Below are 25053 nucleotides of genomic sequence, written 5' to 3'. Positions count from 1 at the left end.
AAACCCTGTGTCCAGCCGGACAGCGGGACTGACTTCCAGCAGCCTGAATACTGGAATATCAGCCTGAATGTGGAGGATTTTCTGTATTTCTTTTGGGCACCTCCAGCCCTTCCTGGAAAATCTGTTGTTGCTCCTCTTACCTTGCTGACACTTTTATCCAAAGCAACTTATATTTGTAGCCTTATATGTAGAGGAGAATTTTACTGGAGCAGCCTGAGTGAAGTTCCTTGATCCAGGGTGCACCAGCAGTATCTCACCTAGGATTTAAACCCTCAACCTTCCAGTTCCGGGTCCAGAGCCCTGAATGCTCTAAGCATCAAGAAGTACCGAACAAGTCATTCACTGTTCTGGAGCCCTGGTTTATCATCTGAAGTTAGCAGGGTAGCTGAGACCTGGCTGTTCCAGCACATTCCTGAAGGCAAGTTAACAGACTATTATTAGAAAGCAGAAGGACGCGATAATCTTATCATCTGACTAAAGGATTTTTAAATTTATTTTTGCTCCTCAGTCTAGATCCCTGTGGCTAATTCTAATCCCAGCAACTCTATTGTGCTCACAAGATGCTCTTCTGTGTCTTTTGTGCTGACTGTGCTGCAGGATTGCTGCGCTAGCCCCAGTAACTCTTAGTAATGTCTAGGCTGTTAAAAACCAGTGTGTCTGCATCTTCCTTCCTATTTTGCAGAAGTGTGTTTAACCGAGCTGGGTTAAAACTGCACAGTTGCAATGACATCCTGAATGCCTCATCTGTTCTCTGATGGTTGTTGGGTGTGATTCCACTGATCTTGGATTAACTGCCTCAGCTTTCAGGATTACTTGATGTCCAGATAATTTCGGGAGAACAACGTGCTGGTGTTCAAAATACAGACCATAATTTTGACTTGAGCAGAAATTTTGGCTGGGACTTTTGGGCAGGATTTTGCAGGATGTCGTTTCAGGGTGCTGACCTGACCACGTCCTTCCTAGGTTGTGTAAATGAGCTCGGCAGAGGACCCTGTGCTTTCTGGTTGTTTATAGAAAGAACTGAGTGAGTAAGGAAAGTGCAGGCCTCCCTGTAGAATGGCAGAGAAGGCCTAATGCACAGAGACAGACTCCTGGTCTTTCTCTCTAGTCTTCAGGTGGATGTTTGGGATGCAGATGGGCTGGATTTGGTTTGGAACCTACCTGTGCTTCCTGGGGTCTGCCTGCAATGTGGTGGTTGGAATTGGAACTCCTATTTCCGTTGTCTGTGAGCCATTTCAGGTCTTGGTGGCTTTCAAGCTCTTGGGATGAATCCAAAGGGGTTCTGTGACGTGTGTTGGTCTCTCCAACCATTTCTGCTTTGAAAGCTGCAGTGCAGAGTACTGAACAAGATGCATTTACCAAAGGAGTCATGAGGGGCACCTTCCCCTAGACTGTGCCAACAGTTGCCAAATGGCTTCTTGCTGCTGCTTGCAATTCCTTCAAAGCTCACAGGCCGTCTTGCCCACAGATGGTGAAGGGATCCCCCCCCGGTGTGTGCTGTCGCTGTTTGCACTGTGCAACCATGGCATTTGAATCCATCCAAGACCGTTGTCAGTGAGATACCTTGGTTTAAACCCACCGCCCATAGTTGTGCTTTTTTGTCTTTTTGTGTTTTGTTGTGTTTGGGGGCTTTTGAACAAACGGACCTTTGTTTGTTCCTTTGGGGTTTGAATAGGTCGCCAAACGCTCTACACAGGTCTTTATCAATCACCTTCATCGGTGGCAGGCCAGGAGCCTGCAAGTCGTTAAAGCTGAATTGCATTAAACGGCCGAGGGCTGGCTATTTTGGCGGCCCCCGAGTGGGAAAGCAAGATGACAGCTGCGTTTAGGACACAGGGGCGCTGCTTTGTAGCGAGGCTGGCGAGCAGCTTGCTTTCAGAAACGGATGTGGCGTCCGACCCGGACCGCGTGGCTGGGTTTTTCCCTCCTGCCCAGGCTTCCTGGACTCTGGGGGAAATAAGCCGCTCTTGTTGCAGAGGGAGCGGCTGCCTGTGCTGGGAGCAGGAGTGAAGCAAACAGGCGTCGGCTTTTATCCACTGCAGTATTCCTGACCCCCGGGCAGGTCCGCCTTTTCCCTGTTTGGGTTTCCTGTCTACAGGATCCGTGCATTTGGTGTATGAGAGTGTGAGGCGTTTTTTGGACCCTTTTGTTGCCCTAGGAGGAGTAGAAGTCCTTGGCGGGTGTGAGCTGGTGTGTGGGAGCTGCCCGGGTGCGATGCCCGCCCGGCGGCGCTCCCTGCTGGAACGGGTGCTCTGCGCTCCCTCTGTTCCTCTGTGCTCTCCGTGGAGGAGAGCTTCCTGGCTGCCCCCCCCCAGTCCCTTTAATAATGCAGGATCGAGTGACACATTCGCCACCGCCGCCGCCTGGTCAGACCGTGACGTCACCCTCCTGAAACCCGGGCTGCCTTCATCAGCCCACGAGGAAGAATCTGCTTACTCACATCCTCTCTGGCATTCTTTCCCTGCCGACGGAATGCGTTTCTCCGGAGGATACCGTCCTCTTTGTTTGTTTGGTGTTCTTACCTTTTCCTCTGGTGTAGGAGAATTGGACTGTAACCCTTCCCACCCCCCGTGTATGTGTGTGTACCAGCTGTTCTGGTCGTGACAGAGCCGTGCATTGGCCAGTAGCAGTCATGGAGGGGTTAGGAATCGGTCCCGTCTGAGCAGATTCCATCCCCAGGTGTCCTGCCCTGCCATGTCGCAGTGCTTGTGCAGGATGAGATCCGGTGCGGTCTGGCGTGTGCTGTGTGCTCTGGTCACGAATGATGAGAACTGTGAGGTGAGGCGATGCTCCCCGCGGGCCGGAAAGTCAGCTTGTTCTGAGCAACACACACGATGAGCCAGTGGAGTCGCTGGGGCAGAGGGGCAGATAGCTGTCACTGGGGCAGAGGGGCAGGAGGGCAGATTGCAGTCGCTCGGGCAGAGGGGCAGGAGGGCAGATTGCAGTCATTGGGGCAGAGGGGCAGGAGGGCAGATTGCAGTCACTCGGGCAGAGGGGCAGGAGGGCAGATTGCAGTCGTTGGGGCAGAGGGGCAGGAGGGCAGATTGCAGTCACTCGGGCAGAGGGGCAGGAGGGCAGATTGCAGTCGCTCGGGCAGAGGGGCAGGAGGGCAGATTGCAGTCACTGGGGCAGGAGGGCAGATTGCAGTCGTTGGGGCAGAGGGGCAGGAGGGCAGATTGCAGTCGCTCGGGCAGAGGGGCAGGAGGGCAGATTGCAGTCGCTGGGGCAGAGGGACAGGAGGGCAGATTGCAGTCGCTGGGGCAGAGGGACAGGAGGGCAGATTGCAGTCGTTGGGGCAGAGGGGCAGGAGGGCAGATTGCACTCGCTGGGGCAGAGGGACAGGAGGGCAGATTGCAGTCGTTGGGGCAGAGGGGAAGGAGGGCAGATTGCAGTCACTCGGGCAGAGGGGCAGGAGGGCAGATTGCAGTCATTGGGGCAGAGGGGCAGGAGGGCAGATTGCAGTCACTCGGGCAGAGGGGCAGGAGGGCAGATTGCAGTCGTTGGGGCAGAGGGGCAGGAGGGCAGATTGCAGTCACTCGGGCAGAGGGGCAGGAGGGCAGATTGCAGTCGTTGGGGCAGAGGGACAGGAGGGCAGATTGCAGTCGCTCGGGCAGAGGGGCAGGAGGGCAGATTGCAGTCTCTGGGGCAGAGGGGCAGGAGGGCAGATTGCAGTCTCTGGGGCAGAGGGGCAGGAGGGCAGATTGCAGTCACTCGGGCAGAGGGGCAGGAGGGCAGATTGCAGTCGCTGGGGCAGAGGGACAGGAGGGCAGATTGCAGTCGCTGGGGCAGAGGGGCAGGAGGGCAGATTGCAGTCGCTGGGGCAGAGGGGCAGGAGGGCAGATTGCAGTCGCTCGGGCAGAGGGGCAGGAGGGCAGATTGCAGTCTCTGGGGCAGAGGGGCAGGAGGGCAGATTGCAGTCTCTGGGGCAGAGGGGCAGGAGGGCAGATTGCAGTCGTTGGGGCAGAGGGACAGGAGGGCAGATTGCAGTCGCTCGGGCAGAGGGGCAGGAGGGCAGATTGCAGTCTCTGGGGCAGAGGGGCAGGAGGGCAGATTGCAGTCTCTGGGGCAGAGGGGCAGGAGGGCAGATTGCAGTCACTCGGGCAGAGGGGCAGGAGGGCAGATTGCAGTCGCTGGGGCAGAGGGACAGGAGGGCAGATTGCAGTCGCTGGGGCAGAGGGGCAGGAGGGCAGATTGCAGTCGCTGGGGCAGAGGGGCAGGAGGGCAGATTGCAGTCGTTGGGGCAGAGGGACAGGAGGGCAGATTGCAGTCGCTGGGGCAGAGGGGCAGGAGGGCAGATTGCAGTCGCTCGGGCAGAGGGACAGGAGGGCAGATTGCAGTCGCTGGGGCCGTCTCCCCCGCTGGGTTACTCAGGCTGCTTGTGCTAGTGGCACGAGCAGTTTTGACGTCAGAGAAGCCAACCCAGAGAGCTGAGTCAGAAAACCAGAGGCTGTGACGCCCAGGACCGGGGAGGGGGCAGCGGGAGGGGACGGGATGGGAAATGATTCATGGCTTCAGCTGGGCCCTTTTTTTCCGTGTTTGTTTATTTTTAGGTGTATTTTTTTTCTGCGTTCCGCTCCAGTCTTCCTTCCACTGCTCCGGAGCTTCCTGCGCGGAGGCGTGGGAGGCTCTGTCCACACTGGGGCACAGTCCAGTTCAGGCAGCCAGCAGGGCAGGATGAGGAAGGGCACCAGTGGCCCCCCGCCCTCATGCCACCAGAAACTCTCCCAGGGCTTCAGGGAGAAGCTGGGAAGCAGGCTTAGAAGTAGACTCCACGGCCAGGGCCAGGGTCAGTGATCCTCAGCCCCTGTGATCTGAAAGGACTGCAGAGGTGTGGGACACTGTGAGCGAGCAGTCTGGAGGAGCACGCTTCGGAGAGGTACGGTTGTCTCTCAGTTACAGAAGGAGCCCCCATGTGGAGGGGCAGTGCAGCCTGAGAGCCAGAGGGCTGTCCCGGCCGTCACCTGTGTTCATGTGCGCTGAGACGGCCCCAGCTCTGTCTCCTGGGTCTCACCAGGGGGCTCCTTGGCAGATGTGCGTGTACACACACACACTCACACACACACTCACACATCTGCTGCACGAGGATGTTTATGGGCAGGGAGTCTGGAGCCGAGCGGCGGGCACGGGTGAAAGGGGCATTGTGCCGGGGCAGCAGGGTGCCTGGCGCTGTCAGTGTGTTCCTCAGAGCGCAGCGGTGGTGCTGTGAGCAGGTCCTAGCTGGGCCCCTCGGGACCCACAGAGGTGGAAAGGCAGATGATCGCCAGAGGGGCCCCCGAACACCCTCAGCATCTGGCCGCAGACATAAGCGTTCCCTATTTTGGGAAAATGTTCAAGTCTGGTTCCGGAAACGCGGGCCGGCGGCCCACCGGGAGGGGAGTCGGGGTGAGCCTGCTGGAGCAGGGATTGTGAGCCGGGAAGGTGGCGGGACTGGGGGACGCGCTCTGGCGCAGGGGGGCAGGCGAGGGGCCCGGGGGAGCCCCGCGGGTCTGGACGGGGCGGTGCTTGTGCGTCTCCTGCATGCACGCGGCCGTGAGCGCGCAAGGGAGGGGGGGGGGTGGCGGCAACCTTATTGCATCCAGATGTGGTGCGGAGAGCGCTGCCAGCGGACTGTTGTGATGGTGACGAAAGCGTTTGACACAGAGTCTGGCTGTGTGAAAACAAACACCCCCCCCCTTCCTGATGGAATAACTGTCCAGCTTAGTCTTCCGCGTGACTGTGCCGAGCTCACTGGCGCCACCTGCCTTCCCTATGCTCATAATGTCAAATCTAAGCTTTTGCTGCTGCTGCTGCTGTTGCTGATCTTGATCTTGAATAGGAATCGTCATGTCACTCCAACATGAAAAGCCATTTGTTATCTGACCTGCTGAAAAATTCAATTGCAGTCTGCCAGCCGTGGTACAGTCACATCCTGCTGCTGACGGGCCCAGGTTTGAACCCCTGACCCCTGGGTCACTGTATTATTGCGATATGCACTTGTTTCTGTGCTGCAGGTGTCAAGCTCAATTTTGCACTCTCTTCTCTTGGTCCTGGTGGACTGGTGTGTCTGCAGGATTTCTCTTTAAAGCAGCAGCACCTGATGAGCTGGCAGAAATGCCTAAATTGATGCATTTAAGCCAATGACAGTTGGTCGATTTAGGTCGTTAAGAGCCGAGCTGGAAGGAAAACCTCCAGACTCTGTGGCTGTCCAGGATTGGAGACCCCTCCCCTAAATCTCTAACAGCCTCTTTCTCTCCAGCTTCTTGTCTGGTGTCTTAACAAGGCCGTTCGCAGCCTAGTGGGCACATTATGGCTCCTGGAGGTGTGAAAATCTCCCAAAAAATGGTGGGGAAAATATCTGGGAGTATTTTTGGTCCTTAATCTCTCACATCACCTGTTTGAGCCTTTCTGTCCTCCCTCTCCATCTCTCTTGTAGGAGCCCCCTCCTCTTCTTTTGTGCTGCTTCACTCTCTCACATATTTTACCCCAGCAGCCATATCACCCTGCAACTCACCACTGGCAGCCCACTGGAGCTCAGCAGGTGTGAGCCTGGTCAGTACCTGGATGGGAGACCTCCTGGGGAAAACTAAGGCTGCTGCTGGAAGAGGTGTTAGTGGGGCCAGCAGGGGGCGCTCACCCTGCGGTCCATGTGGGTCCAAATACCCCAGTATAACGACGGGGACACTATACTGTAAACAGGCGCCGTCCTTCGGATGAGATGTAAAACCGAGGTCCTGACTCTCTGTGGTCATTAAAAATCCCAGGGCGTTTCTCGAAAAGAGTAGGGGTGTAACCCCGGCGTCCTGGCCACATTTCCCATTGGCCCTTACCAATCATGGCCCCCTAATAATCCCCATCTCTGAACTGGCTTCATTACTCTGGTCTCCTCCCCACTGAGAGCTGATGTGTGGGGAGCGTTCTGGTGCACTATGGCTGCCGTCGCATCATCCAGGTGGGGCTGGACACTGGTGGTGGTGGAGGGGAGTCCCCCTTACCTGTAAAGCGCTTTGAGTGGAGTGTCCAGAAAAGCGCTATATTAGTGTAAGCAATTATTATTCTTATTATTGCTGTCTGTCTCTTTTCCGCCCCTCTCTGCCCGCCCGCTCGCTCACTCGCTCACTCTGGTCTCTCCCTGCCCAGGCGCTGCTGCCCGTGAATGATCCTTTCAGCCATGATGACGGACCAGCCCCCGTCTCTGGAGATGCCCATGCTGGGTGAAGTGTCCCTCGTCCCGCACCTGCTCAGCGGAGACAGCGTGCAGCAGGTGAGGGGGGGGCGGGAGGTCTGGGAGGAAGGAGGACGTTGAAGAACGTGAGCAGGTTCCAAAGGGGAGGAGGTCATTCTGTCTGTCCAGCCCTCTTGGTCTTTAGTAGTTACTTGATCCACGGGTCCCATCCAGCTGGTTCTTGAAAGAAGCCAGTATATGGGCTTCACTAGCACGGCTGAGTAACTGGTCTCACACTCCCGCTCTTCCACAGAGCTCCCACCTGTGTCCGGCAGTTCATGCTTCACTCTTCATCCTGAAGAAATACGCTGGGTTGACATCTTTTAAGCCACCAACAGGAACCATGAGAAATTAGCTTCCTTTAGGTTCACTTTAAAAGGCGGCACAGTGGCATGGCACTTAAGGCACAGGGGTTCAGGCCTTCTGTGTGGAGTTTGCACGTTCTTCCCAGGCCCCCATGGGGTTTCTCTTAGCATTCCAATTCCCTCCCCCCACATCCCAGAGAACTGACTGAGCCACATTCCCTGTTCCCTGAGGAAGAGTGGGACTCCCTTACTCGCTGTTTTGCCCTGTTTGCAGTGGCTCTGAAGAGGAAGAGGAAGGAGTCGTGTTTTATTGACGTGGCTCGCTGTCCAGAGGCTAGATACCTGTCCATGCATATCCCCACGTTTGGGATGTTGACAGTTTTTCTTTCCTCTGGAAACATGCGTGGCGCGGCTGAAATATCAGCAGGCTTATATGACGGGACGGCTCCCTGGTCTCTGTGTTGGCAGCACTATGCCAGTAATCGGACGGGGCTTACGGGACTCAGTTTGCAGGAAACTTCCAAGGACAGGAAGTGGGCCGCGTGTGCAGTCCGTGGGGCACAGCCGCTGCTCCTTCACAACTGCAAAGGCCTAGAGCCAGCAAAGCTAAAAATAGGACAAAGATGCGAAGGTTCTAGCTTGTCTGCGCCTCCGCATTTTATTCCAGTTTTCCGAACTGTTCCCGGCAGCAAGGGCTCTTGTTACACACGAGGCTCCTGTCGTTTTCCATTTTGCCTGGAAGGAGCCTGCAGACTCGCACACAGCCCTGGGAGCGGCGGGGTCAGAGGGACTGCAGGCTCTCTGGAGCACGGTCAGGCAGGGGCCCGCGCACAAGCAGATGGCCTCCGACTGCTGGGAAGATGGGGGGGGTGGGGAGTCTTAGGGGAGGAGGGGAGGGAGGGAGGGTACAGGCCAGAGGAGACAGAGGGGAGGTTTGCTAAAGTCTCGCCCGCACACACACACACACAGAGACACACACACACACACACACACACACACACACACACACACACACACACACACACACACACACACAGAGACACACACACACACACACACACAGAGACACACACACACACACACACACAGAGACACACACACACACACACACACAGAGACACACACACACACACACACAGAGACACACACACACACACACACAGAGACACACACACACACACACAGAGACACACACACACACAGAGACACACACACAGAGACACGCACGCACGCACACAAACACACAGACAGGCACGCACGCACACAAACACACAGACAGGCACGCACGCACACACACACACAGACACGCACGCACACACACACACAGACACGCACGCACGCACGCACACGCACGCACACACACACACAGACACGCACGCACACACACACAGAGACACACACAGAGACACGCACGCACGCACGCACGCACACACACACAGAGACACACACAGAGACACGCACACACACACTCCTTCCCTCTCCCCCTCCGGCCTCCGCTCCAGTTCACTCTGTGCACCAGCCTGCCAGCAGCACTTCCAGTAAATGTGGGAGGGGGCGGAAAGGGGAGGCTGTTGGAAGCGTGCACATCCGGAAGAGCACGGAGAAGTGTGTGTGTGTGTGTGTGTGTGTGTGTGTGTGTGTGTGTGTGTGTGTGTGTGTGTGTGTGTGTGTGTGTGTGTGTGTGTGGGGGGGGTGATGGCCCATGCTGACTTGTTGAGGCTGGGCACTGTGCGGTAGTTCCTCTGGGCTTCGCTGCCAGGCTTCGTTCTCACAGTCCCCAGAACCTGACCTGCACTTGATTTTCTAGAACAACGATAGTGGGGAACAAGCTCCACGTCTGGCCGGAGACCGCGTCGTCGTTCAGAGCAGAAATTAAAAGGAGCCGCCCGTTCTCCTGTCGGAATGGCTTGGAGATGGAGGAAGAGGAGAGAGTTTTCTCCTCGTCCTCTGCCCATCTGTCACCCTGATGCCAACACCCCGAGCCCTGATGGTGTACCCACTCTGCCGCGCTCGGCCCTTCTAGTTTGTTCGGTGGTTATTAGCTAATTGATCCAGGGATCTCCTCCTGCTCTTTCCCGAGGGAAGCCCGGGTTCAACGGCACGGCTGGGTGGTTTGTTCCACACTCCCGCCACCCTTTGTGTAAAGAAGCTGACTGAATTCCAGGGAGAAATACAGACTCACCCCACCTGCCCCTACATCCCCTATCCCAGAACCCTCCTAGGATTACAGGAGACCCCTCCTTTCCTACCTGAGAGCGAGCACTACTATAGTCGAAAGAGCGAATGAATAGCAGCCAAAATGCAGGTGCCTAGTCTACACAGAACTTCAGTGCTAGTGGGCCCGGTCACTGGATTAATTGGTCTAAAGGAAGAGGGTTTCCAGGCCATCAGTAGCTGAGGATGTGAAGCGCTCTGAGCCTGCAGGCCTTACGGCAGCAGTAAATGTCACTGATAGAGTGCAGAGGGAGTCTGTACCCACACTGGCTCCGGGCGCTCACATTTCTCCCTGTTTGTAAGGTTGCCAAGGCGATAACAGACACGGAGACCAGCTCCTGTGGAGCGGAATGGGGAAGGGGGGGGGGGGGCGTGCTACGGGCTCAGCATGGAGAAGTGGAGGGGGCAGGAGGGAGGAGGGGCGGGGGGGACAGTTCTTTAATAACCCTTCTCTGACTTTGGCACTGAGCAGCCAGGTCTGGGAACTTCAAGCAGGGCTAACGGGAAGGAAATCTGTTTGTGCTCAGGCTGCTGTGTTTCCAGAAGGACTTGGACAGGGAGATAAATTCTTGGGGGGGTGGGGGGGGGGTTTACCTCAGGGCTCCTTGTTTTGTAAGGACGCGGGTTCAGATCAGCTGGGGGGGGGTGGTTGGTATGTGCTGCAGAGTGCTCTTTGGTCCCTACTCTGTGCTGCTTTGCGAGAACAAATATTTAGACCTGCTTTTCCAGCCTAAACAAACGGCGACTGTTTTGTTCTTGATGATCTCTTTTTTTTCAAGGCTTGCTTAGAGATTGACACGCTCTGATGTCTCGGGATGAGACTCTCCTGAGGATGATTTCTGTGTTGCCCTGGCACTGAGCGCCCACAATCAGATATTAGAGTGGTGTCTTGGGCTCAACGCTTGATACTTTCCTAGTTTGGGGCACGGCTCTACTTTGGTGTTCGGAAAGCCTCTCGGAGCTTTTTTTTTTTCCCTGCTACTTGTTTAAGACTTGGCTGTGCAGCGGTGAGCCGTGTACCCCTGTGCAGATGGAGACAGCTACACGCCATTGGACACTGGGCGAGCTCCACAGCTCCTGACGGGCGAGTTCGTCCTGATTGGAGGAGCAGCGGGTCTCCCGATGACATCACCGCAGGCCTGTGAGCGCCCCGCAGCTGGCAGGAGTTTTCGTTTCCACCGAACCCCAGAGGGCCCTGGCTGATGTGGCTCTGTTTTGACTGCCATGTGCTTCTGGTGTTGTACAATCGGGCATGGTCCTGGCTGCGGTCAGCTAGACCTTTATTAGACGGCTCCAGCGGAGGGCTTTTTAAAAAAAAGGGCTGGATCGTTTACCATGCCCAGGTACCTTGGCACAACCAGGTGCTGCAGCATGTATTGGGTTTGGCTGTTCAGGAGTGTGTGGAAGCCATAGTGAGAGGACGACCCACCGGTGTATCAATACCGACCCCCGTCCTGTAGGAAACATCAGCCCTTTGAGACCAGTTCCGAACGAGAGGAGCCATTTGGCCCTTCTAGCTTGTAGGGTTGCTGGTAGCCGGTTGAGACAGCCCTTTCGTGGATGAGGCTGCAGGTCAGCTTCTGTCCAGACCTGCCCTCCTTTACTGCTTCCCTATCCCGCCTCTGGCTCCAGCCCCCAGGTAGTTACTTGCAGAGGATCTGGGGGAATGAGGGCACATTCCTGACATAGCTGCTTCTTTCCCAGCATTCCTTGCACGCCTCTGCCTCCCCCCCCCCCCCCCCTGCCAGGGCCCCCCATGAGGGCCTGGTTTAGGGAGTGCAAATCGGAGAGACATACCTTTGTCACATGTGTAACTGCCTCTACCCCTGACACACACACCTTCATGATATACAGGATTTAAGGATACTTCAGCAGAATACGTCATTTTAAACTTTCCTGTCTTTTGGATGAAGTGTTAAATCAAGGCGGTACATCACTGTTTTGTCTTTAAGGGTCCCAGGGCACTGTTCTTTAGTGTATAGGTGTTAACCCAGTGACTTAGCTAAACTATCCCCTGGGATTTGTACAATATCTGGCCTCCCTTAATTCAGCTGGTGAAGCTCTTGCTCATTTCTTTACCTGGCCAGCTGGTGCAAAATGGCTGCTGTGTGTCACCCAGAGGGGCTGCACGTCAGTGGTAGATAAAGTGAATTTGAAGTGTATGTACAGTGCCCTCCAGGATGGTTGGCACCCTTGGAAAAGATGAGCAAAAAAGGCTATGAAAAAATGTCTTGGTTGTGTATTGGCTTGATCTTACACTGAAAATGTGAGAGAAATTTGAGGTAAGCTTATTCAAAGAAAAAAAAATCCTTATAAAAAAAAACATTTTTCTCAAAAGATCACAATGATTGGTACCCCTAGAAATTCCTGTGAACAAAATCTAATTGGCATATATTCCCCTTCATATTTCTGGAGGGCACTGTATGTTAAGTGCTTTGGGATAAAAGTCACTGTGTAAATGCAAGGAAGTATTGATTTTTATCGTTGTGAAGTGATCGCTGTGCTCTAGTTAAGAGAATAGCAGGTGATTGATTGCTGCCTGGATTTTACTACCTTACTGCAGTGTAAACGCTGCATCTGGTAGTCGAACTGTGTGCATGTGTGTATTCTCACTTGAGTGCGCCACAGTAGAAACCAGACTCCCAGGGCCGAGTTATTTATTCTGTTATAAATGGGTATTACCAGCTGCTGTTTCTTGTACTGCATGTCAGCAGCTCCTATTGTGAGTAACGTGGGGTTAAATAAATACATGTTGGCACTTTGATTTGCTTTTCTGCTTCATGAGAACAGTTTACATAGGAGCCTGCAGCTCATAAAATGTTAAATGGATCAAAGTGCTGCCTGTGTCGGATTGCATTAGCGGTGTGCTTTTTTACACTGTATGTAATGTCTATGTATGTGTGAGTGCCTGTGTGTGACACAGGTCCGGGTTGCATCGCTGTGGTTTAATAGGGTTTGATTCAACTTCCTTCCTTGCCTCTGCGGGTTGTGTGAAGCAGGTCGTGACCTCAGGGGGCTGTCTGGCCTAGTGTACCCTTCCCAGGCCCAGGGAACACTGCTGTGCTGGGCAAACATCCCCTGTGAGTGAGCTTTACAGACAGGGGGAGGGGTGTGAAAATGGTGCAGCACAGCAAACAGATTCCCAGTGCTGATCTGGAGACCTGGCTTGTTTGCCAGGCAGGACAGACAGGACAGACAAAACAGGACAGACAAAGACCACTTCAGACTGTGGAGAAATGCCGTCTTGGGTCGTGGGGGCTGCTCTGTTATTAAACCTGCACATGTACATGCGAAGTGTTTCCTGATTCTGCGTTGGGGGGTTCCCAGGTTTCTGCTTTCTCAAGACTGTTACAGGGACTGTGCTTTCAGTCTCGAGCTGCGCAGCAGTGATGAATTCCTCTGCGCTAAAGGGCCGGCCTTCCGTCGTGTGGGAGATCAGTGCTGTGGGGTGTCCTGGGGTTGGGGGATGCGTCACTGTCACGGTGCTGTGGGGTGTCCTGGGTTTGGGGGGTACGTCACTGTCACAGAGATGTGGGGTGTCCTGGGGTTGGGGGGTACATCACTGTCACAGCGATGTGGGGTGTCCTGGGGTTTGGGGGGTACGTCACTGTCACAGAGATGTGGGGTGTCCTGGGGTTTGGGGGGTACGTCACCGTCACAGAGCTGTGAGGTGTCTTGCAGTTCCACCCTCACTCCACAGGGGAGTTTAAATGAATGGTGCGGCAGAGGTTGGAGAGCTGCAGGGGTCCCCTGACCTAGAGCTGGGGTCTGGTGTAATTAAAGTTGCCCCCTCTTTGTTCTGCTCGTCCTCCCAGGTGATCCTGGTGCAGGTGAACCCTGGGGAGACCTTCACTATCCGGACAGAGGACGGGCATATCCAGTGCATTCCAGGTGAGGAAACATCCCGAGGGCCGAGCGAGGGCGGCTGATGGCTCTGTGCAGGCCTGCTCCGGTGTTGCAGGTGTTTCAAAGCCCCGGATATTTAAAAGGCAACCTTTTCTTTTGTATCCCCATTTCCACCGGACTTCTGGACTCGCTACAGCTGGCAAAATAACGTTCCGCAAACCATGTGCGGAACAATCACGTCTGCCGAGAGAGCCCATATGCAGAGAGATTGTTTCCCTGGGCGGTAAAGATCATGCAAATCATTGCATTCGCAGGGGGGCAACACGAAGGAGCCCACCTTAACACTTGCGACGGATACAGCTTTTGAGGAAGACTTTGTTAGTGTGAATGCATTTTCAGATGAGCTCCCTGTGGGCACAAGAGGGTCTCCACAGAGGAAGGGGGTGTCTGGAGTGATGCTTCAGCTGAGGGGAGGAAGGGGCTCTGGGAAGCATTCCCCTTCTTACAGCAAACCCCCCTCCTTGTCAGCTGATGTGGTTCCCTTTGGTTCGAGGAGTGGAGGCTGAAAAAACCACTTTCACTGAAGTCCGAAATATCACTCGGTCTCAACTCCCATCGGGGCACACTGCTGTATCTGATACTGAGAAAGGATGGTGGGGGTGTAGAACAAGTTACTGATGAGATCCTGGGAGTGATTGGCTACAAACCAGGCAGTGTGTACGAATGTGTTGTGATGAGTAGCTGTGCCCTCAAAGTCTGTAGCCTTTCAGTTGGCTCTTCGTGCATGATCGTCGTTTCATCACAGAGTCTTTCCCCTGCCCAGCCGAGTGCTGTGTGTGAGATCTGCAAGGCGTCACATAGTGAATGGCAGTCTCCTCGGAGTGCTGTGCCTGCTTCTGCTCTTTTCTCTCCCGCTCGAATGCAGCAGTGTGACAGGGTTGTTGCAGGTGCACTGAGGTCAGAAGCAGCAGTGTGGACGAGATGGTGAAAAGCAGAAGGCCCGCTGTCATGTTTGCCCAGCCCTTTGTATCTCTGTGTCTCCGTTTGCCGCAGGTCCTGCACATGTGCCGATGGTGTCCCCCAATGGCTCCATGCCTCCCATCTTCCTGCCCCCAGGGTACATGTCTCAGGTGGGTACTCCGACACCGAGAGAAGAGTCCGCTGAAATGTTACTACAAGGTTTACCGAAGTTGCTGCATTTTCTATGCAGTTCAGTAGTATCACCTGCAGGGAAAAGGAAATGGAGTCCTGAACTAAAAAAGCAAATAAATAATATTTGCTGAGAAAATACTCTGTGATCAGTACTGGTTTTCCAGCCCTTGACATAGCCAGTGTTCCACTGGTTAGTGGTTTAGTTGAGGTTTATGGAAGAGGTCCATAAATCTGAGATCACTCCAAAGTTATACTGATTGTATGGAGCTTAATGTGAGGGCTGAGTGTGGTGGGTGTGTGTTGTGTTCTGCAAGGCTGGAAGGCTGTAATTGAACTGGTCTGTATTTTGCAGCGGAATTGGTTGGGTGGTCAGGAGCTTTTTCTATTCTTGTCATTCATAAGGCACACGCTGTAGATACAAAGAAGGCCAGGCCTTGTACTGGTGCTGAACAGCACAGGTCAGGGGTCCGTCTATGTCTGGTGCTCCACCTGATGGCTGGAGATGGGGACAGGTGAGCCGAGGTGCCCAGGTGCTCTGAGACCTACCCGTCGTTGACTCTGCTCTTTCCCGCCCCCTGCAGGTTGTGGAGGAGAACGGCATGCGGAAAGTGGTGGTGCTGCCCCACTCGGCAGAGTTCCACCACTCCATGGCTCACCCGCACCCCCACGTGCCCCCTTACCTGCCCCCCCACCCGGCCCTGCTGCACCATCACCACGTTTACCCCCCTGTGCCTGCAACTGGAGAGCTGCCCCCCCACTTCCTGCCCCAGCACCCACCTCCACAGATCTACAGCGATCAGGGTGAGTCCTTTCCACTCACCAGTGACCATGTGTGTCCTGCTGGAGCCGGTCTCTTCTGTTGACCCCGAACTTCGAGGAAGGAACCACTTTCTCCAGCCTCCTCGCCCTCAGGGCACCTCAGTGATCTTCTTGGATCTGTTTTTCTCAGGGGAGGCTTTATAATACCCACTAGATTCCTTCTACAGCTCTGGTCCTCCTGCTGCTGGCCGTGATCTTTTCTGTGCGGTCCTCGTGTATTCATAGCTGCTAACAACAGCCGTAAAATGTTGATGTCGTTCCACTTGATGAGCGTGAAAGTGCTTCTCGGATCCGGGGCTGCTGACACAGAGCCTCTGCTCGCGTGCGTCAGTGGTTGGTCGTCATTCCTTGGCTGAGCTGCGACCAAGCGATGGCTGGGGGTACCGAGCTGAACGTGAGAGAGAGGCTGGCAGACCTTGTGCCTCTCAGGGCTGTGTGTTGAGTTTCCGGTGGGGAAGGGGGTGTCTGGAGTGATGCTTCAGCTGAGGGGAGGAAGGGGCTCTGGGAAGCATTCCCCTTCTTACAGCAAACCCCCCTCCTTGTCAGCTGATGTGGTTCGAGGAGTGGAGGCTGAAAAAAACTGCTTTCACTGAAGTCCGAAATATCACTCAGTCTCAACTCCCATCGGGGCACACTGCTGTATCTGATACTGAGAAAGGATGGTGGGGGTGTAGAACAAGTTACTGACAAGATCCTGGGAGTGATTGGCTACAAACCAGGCAGTGTGTACGAATGGCCTCCTCTCGTTGGTAACGACTGTGCTCGTAAGTTACAGTATACCCACCCTGCCACCCCTGACAAGAGCGATGATTAGTTTAATACCCTCGTGTCCTGCTCACTGAACATTGACTAATTCAAGGGCAACACCCCCATTCCCCTTCCCCAGCTTTGAAGTGACAGTTATTTGTTTCGGGGACCCTGTTCGGTGTTCCCCCTTAGTGAAGTCATTCCCCTGCAGCCCTCAGGGGTGGCCGCTGTGGTCCCACACTGGGCTGAGCTGGCCTCACTGGGCCGTTCTGCGGCTTTAAGCCCAGAATGGTGCAAGAGTCCTGCCTGTAGTGCCTCAGTGTTGTTGTTGTGTCCTTGGGGCCTTGCTCAAGATTTGGGGTGTTGGTTTTCCGGGAGTCTGTATGGAAGTGCGGGTGGGAGGGGGGTCGGCTCTTGCGGGGTGGGACGTTGTGCTGTTGGCAGTTGGCGTCTGTCTGTCTGTCTGTCTGTCTGTCTGTCTGTCTGTCTGTCTGTCTGTCTGTCTGTCTGTCTGTCTGTCTGTCTGTCTGTCTGTCTGTCTGTCTGTCTGTCTGTCTGTCTGTCTGTCTGTCTGTCTGTCTGTCTGTGCTCGGAACCGGCCCCTGTCTGCCCATGCTGGGCTCTGAACGGGCCCCTGCGCCTCTCTGTCTGTCTGTGCACAGAGGCCGCGGCCCACGGCCGGGGGGGGACGGGCCTGTCCCGGGACGACCGTGCCGCCAAGACGCAGGAGTCGCTCAGGAAACGGCTGAAGGACCGCCCGCTGTGCGCCAAGGCCGGCGGCAGCCCACCGCCTCTGCCGCACAACGGCTGCGGGAAGGGCCACACTGGGGCCCCCGCGCCCTGCAACCCCAAGAGCGCCGCCAGGCCCCGGGCGACCCCGCAAGCAGAGGGCGACACCACAGGTGAGGGGCGCCAAGCCGGAAGTACCTGGCACTGCAAGACCCGAATTAATCCCGAATGCTTTGTTAAATTCACACATTAAATGGTGAGACGTAAAACCGAGGTCCTGACTCTCTGTGGACATTTAAAGTCCCAGGGCGTTTCTCGAACCCTGGTGTCCCCCCTGGCCTTTACCAGTCATGGCCTCCTAATAATCCCCCTCTCTGAGCTGGCTTCATCACTCTGCTCTCCTCCCCACTGAGAGCTGGTGTGTGGGGAGCGTAAATCCATAATCCAGGTGGGGCTACAGATTGGCTTTACGTTACCTGTAAAGCTCCTTCGGTGGACTGTTCAGAATAAAATCATAAATCTGATAAACAGCAGCTTTGCAATTTACTCACCAGGTTGCATAAGGTGGTGCATGTAAGTGTTGCAGTGTGTTGCCAGTACCAGAACTTGAATTTCAGTCACATTTCAGTCATTTCTTCTGTAGTGTGGGAGCGCCCCCTTCTGTCTGACAACTGAATTGAACTTGCTTTGATCAGACGTGTTGGACAGGCCTAGAACCCTGAATCGTAAAGGATGAAATACAGCTGCAGAATTGTATGGAAACTGCAGAATGCTGGCACACCTGTGTGGGAGAAACAAAACTGTGCCCGGTGTGTGTTGAGATTGTCTGCCGCTGGTGCTGTTTCAGAGGCAGAGGTGAAGGGGCTCGTGGAGCAGCTGTCCAGTGTGGCCAAGCCCGTGGTGAGTGACCCCCCTGTCCACCTGCGCTGCCCTGCCTGACCCGCTGCTGCCCCCAGACAGGGCAGCTGAGCATCTGACTGGCCGCCTCCCCCCCCCCCCTCTCTCTCTCTCTCTCTCTCTCTCTCTCTCTCTCTCTCTCTCTCTCTCTCTCTCCAGGTGTGCAGCGTGTCCCCGCGCAGCGTGATGCTGTCCTGGAGCTCTCCCCTCGGCCCGCGCGACAGCGACAGTGAGGCCCCCAGCGCCCACTCGCTGTCCTACGAGCTCGCGCTGTCCCACGCCGGTCGCAGCGCCGACTACAGTCCCATCTACGTGTGAGTCCCCTGCTGCGTCTCAGCCTGGCTGGTGACCAGGACGGATCAGCCCCTCGTTTCCTCTGAGAGCTTGCCAAGCTCCGTTAGGGCCTTAAGGCAGTAGAGACCGCAATAGTGCTGCGTTCGTATTCGTCAGACTCCAGCCTTGATTTAAAGGCAGAGGCTGTAGAAGCATCTATCACGTGTTTTGAGAGGTTGAATCACTATTTAGGGGCCCTGCAACTTCTGGGAACCCCTGTCCTTGGACTGGAGGGCTCTGTGTGCCTGTTCCTGCTCTGCGTGGGCTCTAAATGAAATGAGAATCTAGCCAGTTTAGAAGGGGTCTCTCCTAGCAGAGCCCTAGGAGGGTCAGAAATAAGAGCAAACCATTTAGGTCATGTAGCTTGTTAGGTAGTTAGTACCTAATTGATTTTAGGTTCTCGTCCAGCTGTATCTTTAAAGAAATCGGGCTATCAGCTTCGACCACTTGGCTGGGCAGCTTGTTCCACCCTTTGTGTTGAGCTGCTCTCGGTTTTAAACGCACTTGCACGCAGTGTCCGCTGCTGCCCCCCGGTTTCGCGTTTCACCGGTACGTTCGGCAGAAATGGCGGCTCGGGAGCGTTCGGGAACAGACACGAGGGGCTGGGAACCGAGACCCATCGTCTCCTCTCTGTCCTCTCCAGGGGCGAAGACACGACCTTCACAGCGTCTGACCTGCGACCGGCCACAGATTACCATGTCAGGTGAGGCCGCAGGGAGCCCGTCTCGGCACCCCCCCCCCAGTGTCCTCTCATTCTGGGATTATTGTGGGCCTGTCGGTTGGGACACGCCTCTGTGGTTTTGTGTTGCAGGGTGTGTGCGTCGTGCAGCTCCGTGAAGGGGCGCCCCTCGGAGCCCGCCAGCTTCACCACGGGGTGCTGCGCCCCCGAGACCCCCGCGCCCCCCCGCCTGCTGGCCCGCACCAAGAGCTCCCTCCTGCTGCAGTGGAAGGTAGGCCCGCCCTGCCTGGCCCGGCCCGACCCGTCCCCAGGTCCGACCCGCGGGGAGTGCGGAACAAGGACAGGGTCTGACGAGGGAAGCCGGTTATCGTTTGGCCCTGCGGCAGCTCTTCTCCACCTGACTGCTGCCTCTCGTGTTCTTGTTCAGGAGCTCAGCCTTTCCTTCTCTTCCCGGAAAGAGAAAGAATAGAGTCTGTCTGAGTACAGTGCGTATCTCCCCCTTCTGTTTTAGGCTCCCAGCGACAACGGCTCCAAGATAGCTGGCTACCTTCTGGAGTATGACGAGGTAGGTCACGATTACACCCACATCTCTGGGGTCTGGAGCCCTTCCTTTCCTCACAGAGGCTGAATTGTTACTGCTAGTCTTACTTCCGATAGTGATATTATTAAACCTAGTAATTATGCTTATGCTTGTTTTATTTATTTTGCACAGTTCCGTTTTGTAGATCAGTCTGGGTGATGGCAAGCAACGCGTTGTTCAATAATATATATATCCGTTCATGTTTATCACAGATCGGGCAACTTTTAAACTTTTGTTTCCTGGGTTGTAGATGTACACCTGTGAGCCTCTAGGGTTTCATCCCTTGTGTCCAGTCTGTCACCTCTCTATGGCCATCGCACAGTGTACTCTGGGTCCTGTTTGTTCCTCTGCTTGTTCTCCCTGTATTAATTGGTGGTTTGTTTGCCTGTCTGTCTGTTTTGTCTTGTGTCACCAGGGAAATCAAAGTGCCTTTAAGGAGGTTTACTTCGGGCACATGAAACAGTTCAAAGTCATCAGGCTTACTCCCTCCACGAAATACGCCTTCAGACTAGCTGCTAAAAATGATATAGGACTGAGGTGGGTACCGGGGTCCATCAGAGGAGAGCTTTCAGTCATGGTGTTGTCTTTCTCCCTGTTAAAGATTTTTCCAAATTAATGATGAGTCTGGCCCTGATCTTGGTCATGTGTTGTACAGTCTTGTATTAGGGTTGGCTTTGATGGTAGGACAGACCCCGCTCGGCGTCTGTCTGGCCTGTGTCCCATTGCGGGGCAGACCTCACTCGGCGTCTGTCTGGCCTGTGTCCCATTGCGGGGCAGACCCCACTCGGCATCTGTCTGGCCTGTGTCCCTTTGCGGGGCAGACCCCACTTGGCGTCTTTCTGGCCTGTGTCCCATTGCGGGGCAGACCCCACTTGGCGTCTGTCTGGCCTGTGTCCCATTGCGGGGCAGACCCCACTTGGCGTCTGTCTGGCCTGTGTCCCGTTGCGGGGCAGACCCCACTTGGTGTCTGTCTGGCCTGTGTCCCATTGCGGGGCAGACCCCACTTGGCGTCTTTCTGGCCTGTGCCCCATAGCAGGACAGACCCCACTAGGCCTGTGTTCTGTCGCTCCCTCTGCTGCCCCAGTAATGCATGTGTGTGTCCCTTCCTGCAGTGCGTTCAGCGAGGTCCTGACATGCTGCACCTCCGGCTGTGTCCCCTCACCCCCCGCACCCCCCCGCCTTGCTGGGGCAGGTGTGTCCTGGCTGGCCCTGGAGTGGAGCACCCCCAGCGGGCTATCGGGGGAAGAATCTCTGACCTACACACTGGAGATGGAGGAAGAGGGCTCGGTGAGTCCCCAGCCAATGACCAGACACTTCAACAATCTTCAACATTTAATCTGTGGAATCAAACCAATTGCCTGCACTTCAGGCAGCCAAAAATCATGACCCCCGATCTGAAGTGTTATATAGCTCAGGTAGATACTGTATAGGGTACCTGCACCACCTAGCTGGTAAATGCTTAACCCGGTGCATATTCAAGTCTGACTCTGTTATCAGAGTGGACCTCTGCAGGACTGTCTGTCAGGTTCAGGGCATGTGTTGAGAGCTGGGTCCTGTGTGCTACATGACTTGAAGGGTAAAATGTCTCCCAAAATTAATACATGGAATTCAGGTCACAGTCAGCTACTGCAGTAGGTGTTCGCTGTGTGAACCGACATGTTCACAAAGCAGTGCTGTGAGAATATGTAAGTAACTGGAGGAAACAGGCAGCTCATAATTCAGTAATTGTGCAGGGCTACTTCATGATTTGGAGTTATTTTCAACACTGTTGTGTCCTACAGGGCTATGGCTTTAAACCAAAACACAACGGGGAGGAGCTCTCATGCACTTTAAAGAATCTCCGAAGGAGCACCTCCTACAGGTTTCGGGTGAGTTTCAGGACGTCCCATTTCATCCTCTGCCTCCCTGCCCCCAGCCAAACCCAGTTTTAGTGATGCAACAGCACAGTGGTTGGCTTTAGCATGTCTCAGTAACAGTTGCAAGAATAGGTAGCAGCACAGTTGCAGTGGAGACTCGTGACTGCATCCTGGATCAGTATAATTCCCGAGCTGCAGTGTGGAATGTGGGGATGCAGCATTGAGCACCAGTGAGCAGCCTCTAAGGTTGTCTGTCTGACCCTTGAACCCTTACAGCTGTTTGCTGCCAATGTGGAGGGCCGCAGCCAGCCCAGCGCCCCCGTGGAGTTCAGCACCAGCCCGGACAAACCCGGCCCTCCCGGTCGGCCCACGGTGAAGGGGAGAGTTCACGCACACCGTGTGCACACTGTCTGGGGTACGCGCCTGGGTTCAAGCACACACGCAGTCCAGCTCCACCTCTGCTCTGTGCGTGCTCGGTTCACCCTCACTTTCCTTTGTGGCATGAGATCATTTGACGGAGTCTGTGCCCGTCCTTGCAGTACATTGCGTCCTTCGTTTCTGAACTTTCTGGACATGCTCCACAGCGCCCAGTCTGGCGCCTGCCTGCATCCTCCAACAATCCCATCTTGTGGCTGTCTCCCTTTTCCAGATGCTCCAAGGGACAGCGGAGGCTCGGAAGTCACCAAGTACGTGCTGGAAATCTCGGAGAATCTGAACGGTAAGAGACGCTGATGGCCGGGGATAAGAGCAGAAAAGTCCATGAATTGATCAGAGCCATTGATCGGGAAGGAAACGGCCCCTCCAGGCTGAAATCCTAACTGGAGTCCTCTGCAGCCAGCGGCCGCGCTCCTGACCTGCATGTCTGGGGGGAGTTGTGAGGAGAGGTGGAGAGATAGACAGTCTGTTTCAGCACTGGATTTATTTAGCCTGTCAGTCATGCATTGGTAATTTACTGCAATTTTGTACAAAAGACTTGAGTGTTATTACTTTATATGTATTGCTGACGTCCCTTGCTTATAAGCTTGGATGTTTTAAGCTTGTTTATTTAGGGGTTCAAGATTAACCTGATTATAGCCAAGTCAAACGGAGCCGTGGAAAAGGTCTCGGCTTCATTCCCAGCCACTCCGGCTGAGATCCAGGAAGTGCCTGGCACGCTGGGATGCAGTGTGGAACAGTGGGACGGAAGGCTGCGTGTTGTCAGCTGTGGGCTAATCGTGAAAGCGCTGTGTGCAATCGTGTGTGTCCCTCCAGGTAACCCGTGGGAGATGGTGTACAGCGGTCTGGCCAGGGAGCACGTTTGTGATCGGCTCAGTCCCGGGTCCTGGTACAGGCTGAGGGTGTACTGCCTTGGCGCGGGGGGCCAGAGCCAGGTACGCAGCACGGCACCGGCCCACAACAGGCAGCGAGCACGGGCTCCAGCCTCCACCTATCGGAAAAGAAGTAACTTGTATCGTACTTGTATCTCACAGCCCTGTTTCGAAATATAATACATTGGTGCTGAAGCTCACCTTCAAACCTCACAAAAAATAAGACAGAAGAGAGGTTGGTCTTAGTTTGCTTTTGAAGAGCTACTTTTTATTCTCCTTCCAGCAGAGCCAGGTTAAACCTTCGCTCTGAAGGGAAGGCTGCAGTGAATCAGGGTCAACAGGGGGCTGTGAGGGTCAGCTTTGCTACCTTGACATCTGGATTGCATCGCCTTTTAACTCTGATCTACCTTGGAGGGTAGAAAATACCAAGCCTCAGAGCTTTTATAGCAGCCTTTTATAGGAGCTGCTTTGAAGAGTAATCTGCCTTCGCCATGAAACGGATACCAAAGTGCTATAATCTGTCGGGGCAGCTCAGTCGTCTGCTGCGATAGTGATCTGTCTCTCTCTCTCTCAGGCCTCAGACGTGCTCACTGTGCAGACTGCCGCGGTGCCTCCAGGACCGTGCCAACCGCTCTGTCTGGCGGGGAGAGCCAAGCCCCGGGAGATACCACTGAGATGGGGTGAATAGTCAGCGCATTACCCTAACTGGCTGAACTCTCTTTCTTTAGATAGTTGTGATTTTATTTTGTATTTTTCCTTGCAGCAGCTCAGCACCATGCCTTTTAAAAAAGCCCCCCTGAGTTTTGTGAAGTTCTCGCACCATTGTCAGCACTCTGCTTGTCGGATCTTCAGGTCGGACCGGGCCCGGTGCAGTGTACGGGGCCACGCACAGATACATTTGTGCCTGGGGCCCTTTCGGGTTATGGTCTCTGCGACAAGGCTGCACATTCGCTCATGACGTCCCTGCTGGAAACAGAGGGGTGGAATGAACATCTGAAGCGGGCGGTGTTGATGATCTCCAGACCGCTGGGCCCGCGTGAATGTGTTTTTGTACTGAGAAACGGTGGACACTGCCGATGTTCAGGTTATGTCAGGTGCAGGTGATGTTCTGATGTGGGACGCTCTTGTCCACAGGCCCTCCCCTCCAGGACGGAGGGGCCCCGGTGTCTCAGTTTGCTGTGGAGATGGCGGACTCGGCACAGGGCCCACGCCAGCAGCTGTACGAGGGCCCCGAGAGGGAGTGCACCGCAAGCGACCTGCGGCCCGGCCGGACCTACTGCTTCTGGGTGAAGGCGGCCAACCAGGCGGGGGTGAGGAGAGCCGTCACTGGCTGATCCGGCGCTGGGAGGAGGGCGGGTCTGCTGCCTTCCCCTGCAGCTGCTCAGGGCCGTGCCTTTTCAAGAAGAGCAGCCCTGAGCTTCTACCACGGGTGTCGGCGTTCTGCGTGGCCGTCTTCCTCAGGCCTAGTGCAGCGCTTGGGGCCAAAGGCAGATGCATGTGTGTCTGTGGCCTTTTCACTCGAGTGACAAGGCTGCACATTTTTTCTTTGATGACAGCACAGTTCACTTTTTTAATTTTTTTTTTATTTTCGAGAACAGATAAAACCATTTTAAGTACAACCGTGTTACGCAACCATCCCTTTCCCACACAAATATGCAAATACACATCAAACGTGAGAATTTAGTTTTATTTTTGTCTGCTCCCTGCATATTTTACAAGTATTTTACTCACCTCTTGCCAAACTACATTCAAGATAGAGGAGGATGCTATGTTAAGATTATGAAGATGAAGAAAAGGTAAATAAGACATTTTTAATTCAAGTTTCTGTTATTCTGTATCTCGACAAATTCAGACTTTAAAGGTTTAATGTAAAGTTCAGCGAGATTGTTGTGGAAATCCAGCTGCTACAGGGTGCTTTTCACAGCTTTACGGATGGTGAGAATCCAAAGGGAATGTTGGGTCCTGCCCGTGGGTGTGTGTGTGGTCACGAGTGCCCGTGCTGTGTGTTACAGTGGGGTCCCCTCTCCGAGATGTGGGAGACGCCCACAGCCCCTGGTGCCCCAGAGCAGTGCGATGCTCCCCAGCTCACCGTCAGGACCGCGACGTGTGTTCTGGCTGCCTGGGAGGTGAGTGTCAGGCGGGAGGGGAGAGGTAGCCTTCCTGTTCGCTGATGTTCTCCGCTGCCTTTGTTTTGCCTGGTGCCAGAATTGAAGATGTGCACCATGCATACAGCATCTGTGGGTGGACAGCACCCAGACATTAATTGACACATTGATTGCCAGTAGTGTTGCCAGTCTAGCCTTTGGACTGCAGTTGAAGTGTCTCTCTGTTAGTGGACAGCAGTGCTCATTTATTTTTGTTCTTTAAACCTTCTCTCTTTGCCTTCTA

The 25053-nt window shown here is 54.7% G+C and overlaps 1 pseudogene across 1 annotated transcript in view; it reads left to right on the top strand.

Annotated features, from left to right (window-relative positions):
* Positions 1–25053, top strand: part of LOC148653976 (fibronectin type-III domain-containing protein 3A-like) — a 37984-nt pseudogene that overhangs the window by 3671 nt on the left and 9260 nt on the right. The window contains exons 2-20 of the transcript XR_015924895.1: positions 7117–7240; positions 13536–13611; positions 14620–14696; positions 15300–15519; positions 16947–17186; positions 17861–17913; positions 18070–18224; positions 18887–18946; positions 19055–19193; positions 19434–19487; positions 19918–20039; positions 20615–20789; positions 21284–21370; positions 21635–21773; positions 22008–22076; positions 22610–22728; positions 23240–23345; positions 23800–23975; positions 24678–24791. The product of XR_015924895.1 is annotated as a fibronectin type-III domain-containing protein 3A-like (transcript). The remainder of the gene's footprint in view (positions 1–7116; positions 7241–13535; positions 13612–14619; positions 14697–15299; positions 15520–16946; positions 17187–17860; positions 17914–18069; positions 18225–18886; positions 18947–19054; positions 19194–19433; positions 19488–19917; positions 20040–20614; positions 20790–21283; positions 21371–21634; positions 21774–22007; positions 22077–22609; positions 22729–23239; positions 23346–23799; positions 23976–24677; positions 24792–25053) is intronic.

Source organism: Lepisosteus platostomus, chromosome 10, assembly GCF_059453375.1.
Source record: "Lepisosteus platostomus isolate fLepPlt1 chromosome 10, fLepPlt1.hap1, whole genome shotgun sequence".
Lineage (NCBI taxonomy): Eukaryota > Metazoa > Chordata > Actinopteri > Semionotiformes > Lepisosteidae > Lepisosteus > Lepisosteus platostomus.
The sequence above is the reverse complement of the archived record's forward strand: the minus strand, read 5'-3'. Positions and strand labels throughout refer to the sequence as shown.